Source organism: Cherax quadricarinatus, chromosome 22 (assembly GCF_038502225.1).
Source record: "Cherax quadricarinatus isolate ZL_2023a chromosome 22, ASM3850222v1, whole genome shotgun sequence".
NCBI lineage: Eukaryota > Metazoa > Arthropoda > Malacostraca > Decapoda > Parastacidae > Cherax > Cherax quadricarinatus.
Window position 1 is genome coordinate 1,190,017 of NC_091313.1, and position 9,984 is coordinate 1,200,000.

The following is a 9,984-nucleotide window of genomic DNA, read 5'->3' on the forward strand; positions in this document are numbered from 1 at the left end:
TACTTCACCGATCATAAGAGTCCCGGAAGCTACACGTCAGTCCTTCAGAGGTAGCAGACCTACAGATGAACTCCGTCAACAGACCCAGGAATCACAACATTTGGTCTGGAACCTGACACTGAGGTCGGTCACCCTAATCCAAACAAGCCCAGGGATAAAAACTGACTTAACAAAATCAAATAAAAATTTGAAACAAAAATATGAAGCACTGAGAAGATACCCTCAAGAAGACGAAGCATTGCAAGCTGAAACATTCTGAAGATATCGAAATGAAGTGTGGAGGAAATTCTCCAAGGGGGGCGATACCCCCTTTCTCTCAACGGGGCAGTGACCCCTTTAAAGGGGGCTACGATCCCTCTTATTCTTTACCAAGCAAGGTTGCAAATTGATCATAGATCAAATGTATATGCCGCACTATGGTATCACAAGAGCACTTCCCTCCTTATGAGAGTCTATGCTAGTTTGTGTACCCGTGTGTTAGTCTAAGGTAACTGCCGTTTTCCCACACAATTAAAGTTAGAGATAATTTGCCTCGAATTTGATAATATAGTTCGTGGCATTATTCCCTGCAGCCCGGATTTACAGCTATAGGAAACAATAATCCTTGACTGTGTTCACTCGCAAGTACTGCCACTATAACGATTGACCTCAGAATTTGCAATATACTTGGCCTGAGTATAGGATATACTCATGCAAAGTCGTAATAAGGATTTGTTTGACGGGGTGATGAAAAGACTGCAATAAAATTTGTTTTTTATATAACCTAATTTACGTAATATTCTTTAAAGGTATTTTAAAATGGTACCTTTACTTATAATATAGATTATTATTATTATAATCAAGGGGGAAGCGTTAAACCCGGTGGATTATACAGCGCCTGGGGGGGGATGTGGAAGGCATTCAGGCTTAATTCGGGGAACTGGAGCACAGATCCAATTCCCTAAATCAAGAGCCCCTCACCAACATCAAGGAACCTTCCTTGAGGGGTTATAATATAGAAATAACACTTAACAGACTTATAACTTATATACCGCTTACAATTACCTTCAGACTGAATGGGTATTTACATATTAAATTTATAAATTTACATGGTCTCTAACCAGAGACGATCCAAGCTTAATAATTGAAATTTCTTTAAACACTGGTGAGATTTTACTTGGTGAGAATTTCATAAATACTCTACTTTCAAGAGACTGAGAGAATAATGCTGGATTACTTCTCAATCAACGTAAACGAGTAAGTAAAGAGGATCTTCTCAAGACTGAGAGAGGTGTCGTACTGCCTAACCCACACCACTCACCCCATGTCAGCTGGCGTCAGGCAAGTAGTGCAGAGGTGACGCCACACAAACATAAATTGGTCATTACCCATGGTGAACCATCCATTTCCATACCAAAATAATTCATCGCATAAATATATACATATGAAAATGGGAAAGATGAAAATGAATATTAATATTATAAAGCTGATTACTCTCGTTTTAGCTATTAATGATGGTAATTGCAATGTAATATTAGATAGATGAACAAATATAAAAGTTACATTTTACAAAGCCGCATCTCGGCGTAACAGTCACGTAATGTTTGTAGACAATATGACAGTAGAACCTCCCAGGAGAGGAGGTTGCGGAGGCTAAGATGTGACGAACCGGACGGAGTCTAGACTTGGCACCCCGGCCACAGTGTGTTGAAATGTAGAAACATTCGTAGTAGGTTTCATGTGCGTGTTTCCCATGTCATGCACTGACACTCTCCTAAAAGAACTGTGGAAGAGATAAGAATCATGCAGCACGAGCGCCAGAAACCCTTCCTGCTGTGAATCATGTATTATCAGCGAGTGCAGCAAGTGTCACGGGAGAGCGATTTTCTGTGTGGCTCGTTTGTTTAGTCGTCCGGCGACGTGTACTCACCTAATTGTGGTTGCAGGGGTCGACTCAGAGATCCTGGCCCCGCCTCTTTGCTAGTCGCTACTAGGTCCACTCTCTCCTGCTCCATGAGCTTTGTCGTACCTCTTCTTAAAGCTATACCTGGAGTTTACCTGGAGAGAGTTCCGGGGGTCAACGCCCCCGCGGCCCGGTCTGTGACCAGGTATCATGGTGGATCAGGGTCTGATCAACCAGGCTGTTACTGCTGGCTGCACGCAATCCAACGTACGAGCCACAGCCCGGCTGGTCAGGTACCGACTTTAGGTGCTTGTCCAGTGCCTGCTTGAAGACAGCCAGGGGTCTATTGGTAATCCCCCCTTATGTATGCTGGGAGGCAGTTGAACAGTCTTGGGCCCCTGACACTTATTGTGTTGTCTCTTAACGTGCTAGTGACACCCCTGCTTTTCATTGGGGGAATGTTGCATCGTCTGCCGAGTCTTTTGCTTTCGCAGTGAGTGATTTTCGTGTATATAATCATGTATTTCCCCCGCCTGTACCTGGAGTACAGGTTCAGGAACTTCAAGCGCTCCCGGTATCTGAGGTGTTTTATCTCCGTTTTGCGCGCAGTGAAGGTTCTCTGTACATTTTCTAGGTCAGCAATTTCACCTGCCTTGAAAGGTGCTATTAGTGTGCAGCAATATTCCAGCCTAGATAGAACAAGCGACCTGAAGAGTGTCATCATGAGCTTGGCATCCCTAGTTTTGAAGGTTCTCATTATCCATCCTGTCATTTTTCTAGCAGATGCGATTGATACAATGTCCTTGAGGTGAGATCCTCTGACATGATCACTCCCAGGATCCTGCATGGATCCTGTATGGATCCTGCCTCTACTACATCACCCTCCAGACTATTACACTTCCTGACAACTCTATGACTTAAAAAATGCTTCCTAACATCCCTGTGACTCATCAAAGTCTTCAGTTTCCAATTATGACTCCTTGTTGCTGTGTCCCCTCTCTGGAACATCCTGCTCTGTCCACCTTGTCAATTTCTCTCAGCGTTTAATATGTTGTTATCATGTCCCCCCTCTCTCTCCTGTCCTCCAGTCGTCAGGTCGATTTTCCTTAACCTCTCCAGGACTAGTCGCGTAACAAACCTCTGTACTTTCTCTAATTTCTTGAAGTGCTTGACTAGGTGTGGGTTCCAGACTGGTGCTGCATATTCAAGTATGGGTCTGACATACACTGTGTACAGAGTCCCGAATGATTCCTTGCTGAGGTGCCGGAACGCTATTCTTAAGTTTGCTAATCGTCCAAATGCTGTAACAGTTATTTGGTTGATGTGCGCTTCAGACATGCTTGGTATTATACTCACCTCCAGATCCTTTTCCTTGAGTGAGGTTTGCAGTCTTTGGCCCCTTCAACTGTACTCTGTCCGCGGTCTTCTTTGCCCTTCCCCGATCTTCATGACTGCACATAGTGGGGTTATACTCTAGAAGCCAGTTACTGGACCAGGCTTGCAGCCTGTCCAGATCCCTTTGTAGCTCTGCCTGGTCCTCATCCGACTGAATTTTCCTCATTAGCTTCACATCGTCTGCAAACAGGGGCACTTCTGAGTCTTTCCCTTCCGTCATGTCGTTCAGATATACCAGAAACAGCACCGGCCTTAGGACTGACCCCTGTGGAACCCCGCATGTTACAGGAGCCCACTCTCACACCTCGTTACGTTCCATGACTCGTTGTTGCCTCTCTGTCTGGTATTCTCTGGTCAATAGCAGTGCCTTTCCTGTTATACCTGCCTGGTTTTCCAGCTTTTGCACTAATCTCTAGTGTGGAACTGTCCAAAAAAACACGCAATCTACCCCCCTTCCTCCCTCTCTCTTGCCTTACTAACCTCACCTTGTTGTAGAACTCCTGTAGCTTTATGTCATAGGATTTCCCGTCCCTGAAACCGTGCTGGTTGTCGTTGATAAGCACATTCCTTTCTAAGTGCTCCACCACTCTTCTCCTGATAATCTTCTCCATGAATTTGCATACTATACATGTCAGTGACAATGGTTTGTAGTTTAATGTATCGTGTCTGTCTCCTTTTTTAAAGAATGGGACTACATTTGCAGTCATCCATACCTCAGGTAGTGGCCCCTGTTTCGATAGATGTGTTGAAGATTGTTGTTAGTGGTACACATAGTGCCTTTACTCCCTCTCTCAGGACTCATGGGGAGATGTTATCCCGTCCCATCCCCTTTGAGATATCTAGCTCGCTTAGCAGCCTCTTCGCCTCCTCCTCGGTTATATGCCAAGCAGACGACGGAAGACGTGACTAAGACCATCATCTCTTCAATCAAGTCAACGATTTAGGCGTTATTAATCACGTGTGTGTGCTAGAAACACCCAGGTAAGTCTTCATCAGTCCTTTTGTTTAACCAATCCGCTGCAGCAGAAGGGTATAGGTTGGATTGATAAGGCTAACCAACTCAACACGTGATCAGCGAGCCATTGCCCCAACACAGGTAAGTGCCGCCCACGACTTACAGTTGATATACCTGACATTTGAAGGGCATGTATTAACCATATTTGTAATCACCTTCCACACAGCCCCGTGGTACACACATAACCAACAATGAAGGAGATCCCTAGGCTGCCTCTGCTGGGGGTCTCGGCTCTCAACTAATAAGATAAAAATGCAATAGCCATTAAAGCATTATCAATAAATAAATGATATCTTCACATGAAGCATTGTTATGATATCAAGGTGAAACACTGTGAAGATATTAAGATGAAACATTGTGAAGATATCAAGATGAAACACTGTGAAGATATCAAGATGAAACATTGTGAAGATATTAAGATGAAACATTGTGAAGATATCAAGAACCACAATCAATAAAACTGTATATTTGTTTTATCCACTGGGAAGCGCTAAACCCACAGAGGTCATGTGGCGCCTGGAGAATGGGAAGCAATAAGGTTCAGTCCGAGGAAATGGAGCTGTCTGATCAGGAGCTCATCAAGTTTATATTCAAGTTTATATTTATATTTATTTCTTATTTCTTTGTTTTTCGTATATAGACAGACTGGTTATAAATGACCATAATTTTTAAAGGGGTGGACCGGTAAGCCAGCGGAAGGCCTCGGTCAGATGACCAAAAGCTGCAAAGGCGGGTCATCATCTGACTAAGACCCGCGTCAGGAAACATTTGTCCTGTTTCCTGACGAACCTTACCTAACCTAACCTTTGTTTTTCGTGTGTTGTCGACTCCCTGCGGTGTCTTGAACCACGAGTACCATGAGCTCTAGCTCGACACTTACGAGGCCCAGGAGCTGCAGCTCGACAATAAAGAGGCCCAGGAGCTGTAACTGACAGCCTAAAAGTGGCTGGAAGCTGCAACTTGACAATAAAAAGGTCCAGGAGCTGTAACTCTACAATAAAGAGGCCCAGGAACTCTAATTGATAGCCTAGAGACCCAGGAGCTGTAACAGAGCCTAAAGAGATCCAGGAGCTGTAACTGACAGCCTAAGGGGCCCAGGAGCTGTAACTGACAGCTTAAAGAGGCCCAGAAGCTGTGAATGACTGCCTAAAGAGGTCCAGGAGCTGTAACTGACAGCCTATAAAGGCCCATGAGCTAAAACTGACAGCCTTAAGAGGCCCATGAGTCGTAATTGACAGCCTAAAGAGGCCCAGGAGTTGTAATTGACAGCTTAAAGAGGCCCAGGAGTTGTAATTGACAGCCTAAAGAGGCCCAGGAGTTGTAACTGACAGCCTAAAGAGGCCCAGGAGTTGTAACTGACAGCCTAAAGAGGCCCAGGAGTTGTAACTGACAGCTTAAAGAGGCCCAGGAGTTGTAACTGACAGCTTAAAGAGGCCCAGGAGTTGTAACTGACAGCTTAAAGAGGCCCAGGAGTTGTAACTGACAGCCTAAAGAGGCCCAGGAGTTGTAACTGACAGCTTAAAGAGGCCCAGGAGTTGTAACTGACAGCTTAAAGAGGCCCAGGAGTTGTAACTGACAGCTTAAAGAGGCCCAGGAGTTCAAAATGAAATCAATCAAACAATAAATTTAAAACCGAACTTGTATCGCTCGTCGAAACTAAGCAAGACGTTCCAATCGACACCAGTAACACTTGTATCTATCTTCAAGATCAGATGAAATTTTCCCTTCGATTCTTGATAAAAAAAAATCTTGAAAATAGAAAAACCTGTATTAGAGGTACACGACGCTTCGCCAACATGCAGTAAGCAATAGGTAAGGTTCGTCAGGAAACAGGACAAGTGTTTCCTGACGCGGGTCTTAGATGATGACCCGCCGTTGGAGCTTTTGGTCATCTGACTGAGGCCTTCTGCTGGCTTACCGGTTTTCGTTAATGTGTTGAAAAAAAAAAAACTCCTTTCTCACTGAGTTTAATTTCTGCTTCCGCTTAGGTCGAAGTCCAGGAGATGACATTCTAATATTAAATCGTCAAACCTACGGAGAATACACTGCACATGAGTCTCTGGTCTCCCCTCATTAATTTGTAGAGATCACTCGATCCTGCTTCACATTTAGCTGTATTGTCGAGTCTGGTTCGCCATGGATGCACAGGGCAATCCCTGAGATGGTTTGCAGACCATCTTAGGGATTGCCAAGGGGTTGCTCTGAATCTCATTTGTTGTCTGTATGGGGGATGCAGCTCCTAAAATGTGTCTCTTATTACGTAGTGTTCCACACGGGTCGGTCCTTGGGCCCTCTCCTGTTTTTTTTTTTTTTTCCTATCCTTGTTTCACACGTCTTAATACTCCTTAGATAACATAAGTATCTTCTGTTGTGGTGCAACTCTTGCGGATATACGGCATCATCAACTTGAGGGAGAACATATTGAATGGATACGTACCTAGTAGAGCTCAGTAGTGAATATTACTAAGTACAAACAATGGTAATGTATTTTACCCGGAAACGCATCAGGGCATTGTCCAAAATTACTGCTGAGTCTTAAACTTTACAACTATTACCTTCACAATTGGCTTGGGATGGTGCTAGATGGTCCTAATCTAGAGTGGACAAAAAATACTGACTTACTGAAAGAATATTGTGCGAGACTACTGAACATGCGCAGGGTATGTAGAGTGAGGTGGGGTGCTGGTCGCTCTCTGCTGCTCTCGTTTTAGCAAGTTTACGTACAGATACATAAGTACAATTATCATACATAGTTTAACATGTAAATTACCTAGGTTAACCAAAAAAAGGCACCTATAAACAAACGAATATGGTAGTGTAGTATGGCTCTGCGATGACTTCCGTTCTAAACCGACTCGATCCTACTCAAAACTCGGCTCTACGTATAGCATTAGGAGCCTTTCCTGTCACCCCAATTGTAACCCTGAGACTTGAGTCTCGTATTTATTCCCTTTATCATGTCCGACCACGTACTAACTGCCTACAATACCCCGCTGCTTCTTGCCCATCCTTTGTAGCGTACACTGATAGGCATAGAGCGCCCTTTGTGAGGCTCTCTGTCACCAAGTGATATTAACACTCTGCCTCATGTAATTACCATATGACTACCGTCACTTTAACACCAGGAAAATTCTCCTTTCATAATGCTGTATGAGAACTCATTCGTGTAAGAATAAAAGAATTTAGAAATACACTGATTAGTCAATCTCATGTGCGAAGTAATAGAGGAAGCATAACATTGAATATATCACTGACATATTACAGTATATATTAACAGACGAATGCAAGAGTAAGAAGGGTTGTAACTGAGACAATGGTAGTAACTGGAAAAAAAATTCAGGCAATGATTCGCTTGTACAGCAAGCCCATTCTGGGCTTGCTGTACTTTATTTAAAGAAAAGAACTAGAATATACATTAACAGTAAAAAAATAATAATGTGTAGCCTCGAGTACATCAAATAACGCCACGTCACTTAATGCGAGCCGACAACAACACCTGTGCACCAAAAATGTTATAGCTGAGTACTGCTGCCAGTGCTGCTCAAACAAACATTCGGATCGGACGTGCATCCTTTCCCTGTCTTGGGTAAGAAAATTAGAGTGTAAAATTTAAGGGGCACGTCAGTTCCCCTGTCTTTTAATATGTTATTTTTCAGACAAAGCAAATGCGATAGTAATTATGGACAAGGTAGATTATAGGGAAAAAATAAACATGATATTAGGAGACAGGGAAACTTACGCACCTCTTAAGAACGTTGTTCTTCAAGCTCCCGTCTACTCTCCAAGGTGATGACATTTATAAACCCATTTATAAATCACCATGTTCGACTTTATTGGTTATTCTAGGTAATTTACACATATACTACTTTACCAGCACAAACTTGTGAAATGTAAGCGAATAAACTAATTTTAACTGTAAACTTGAAGTGTTGTCTGTGGAACCTTCATAATGTAGTCCTCGTAGCTCAGTGGTACAGCTCTGGACCCCTCTAACTCAGCACCACGGTTCGAGTTTCCGTTCATTCTTCTGTTTATTTGACAGTCGTTCATTACGAATTACCTCTCCCCTCCAGGGAGGTTCCTTACCGCTGATGAGGGGCTCTTGATCTAGGAACTTGGATCTGTGTTCCAAGTTCTGTGTTAAGCCTGAATACCTTCCATCCCCCTCACGCACACGCTGTATAACCCTACGGGTTTAGCGCTTCCCCATGATTTTGATAATATAATAATATCTCTGGCCCTGCTACCTGTCAGGGCCAAAGTTCAGGCCTCACTCCATTTTGTGTTTATTCATGTGTGTGTGTGTGTGTGTGTGTGTGTGTGTTCACATAATTCTACTCACATAATCGTGGTTGAAGGGGTCGAGACTCAGCTCCTGAGTCTCGACCGCTACTGGGTCCTCCCTCTCCCTGCTCCATGAGCTTCATCATACCTCGTCTTAAAACTATGTCTGGTACCTGCCTCCACTACATCACTTGCCAGACTATTATTCCACTACCTAACAACTCTATGGCTGAAGAAATACTTCTTAATATCCCTTTGACTCATCTGATTCTTCAATTTCCAATTATGACCCCTTATTTCTGCGTCCAATCTCTGGAACATCCTGTCTCTGTCCACCTTATCTATTCCACGCAGTATTTTGTATGTCGTTATCATGTCTCCCCTGACCCTCCTGTCCCCCAGTGTCGTCAGGCCGATTTCCTTTAACCTTTCTTCGTAGGACATTTCCCTTAGCTCTGGAACCAGCCTTGAGGGAAACTTTTGCACTTTCTCTAATTTCTTGACATGCTTGACCAAGTGTGGGTTCCAAACTGGTGCTGCGTACTCCAGCATGGGCCTGACATACACAGTGTACAGAGTCTTGAACGTTTCCTTGCTGAGGTATTGGAACGCTATTCTCAGGTTTGCCAGGCGCCCATATGCTGCAGCAGTTATCTGGTTAATGTGTGCCTCACGAGACATGCTCGGTATTATACTCACCCCTAGATCTTTCTCCTTGAGTGAGGTTTGCAGTCTTTGGCCACCTAGCCTATACTCTGTCTGCGGTCTTCTTTGCCCTTCCCCGATCTTCATAACTTTGCATTTGGCGGGGATAAATTCTAGGAGCAAGTTGCTGGACCACTTGTCCAGCGTGTCCAGGTCTCTTTGTACTGTGTGTTTGTGTGTATGTATGTGTGTGTGTGTGTGTGTGTGTGTGTGTGTGTGTGTGTGTGTGTGTGTGTGTGTGTGTGTGTATGTGTGTGTGTATGTGTGTGTGTACTCACCTAGTTGTTCTCACCTAGTTGAGGTTGCACGGGTCGAGTCCAAGCTCCTGGCCCCGCCTCTTCACTGGTCGCAACTAGGTCACTCTCCCTGAACCGTGAGCTTTATCATACCTCTGCTGAAAGCTATGTATGGATTCTCCCTCCACTACATCGCTTCCCAAACCATTCCACTTCCTGACTACTCTGTGGCTGAAGAAATACTTCCTAACATCCCTGTGATTCATCTGTGTCTTCAACTTCCAAACTGTGTCCCCTTGTTACTGTGTCCAGTCTCTGGAGCATCCTGTCTTTGTCCACCTTGTCAATTCCTCTCAGTATTTTGTATGTCGTTGTCATATTCCCCCTATCTCTCCTGTCCTCCAGTGTCGTCATGTTGATTTCCCTTAACCTCCCCTCGTAGGACATACTTCTTAGCTCTGGGACTA

The 9,984-nt window shown here is 44.1% G+C and overlaps 1 protein-coding gene across 1 annotated transcript in view; it reads left to right on the forward strand.

The window, feature by feature from the left end:
• The first annotated feature begins 7,820 nt into the window (after nucleotides 1-7,820).
• The window catches only part of LOC128689771 (3-galactosyl-N-acetylglucosaminide 4-alpha-L-fucosyltransferase FUT3-like), a 100,749-nt gene continuing 98,585 nt past the window's right edge, over nucleotides 7,821-9,984 (forward strand). The window contains exon 1 of the mRNA XM_053778231.2: nucleotides 7,821-7,878. The gene's annotated coding sequence lies outside the window, so the exon portion shown is untranslated. The remainder of the gene's footprint in view (nucleotides 7,879-9,984) is intronic.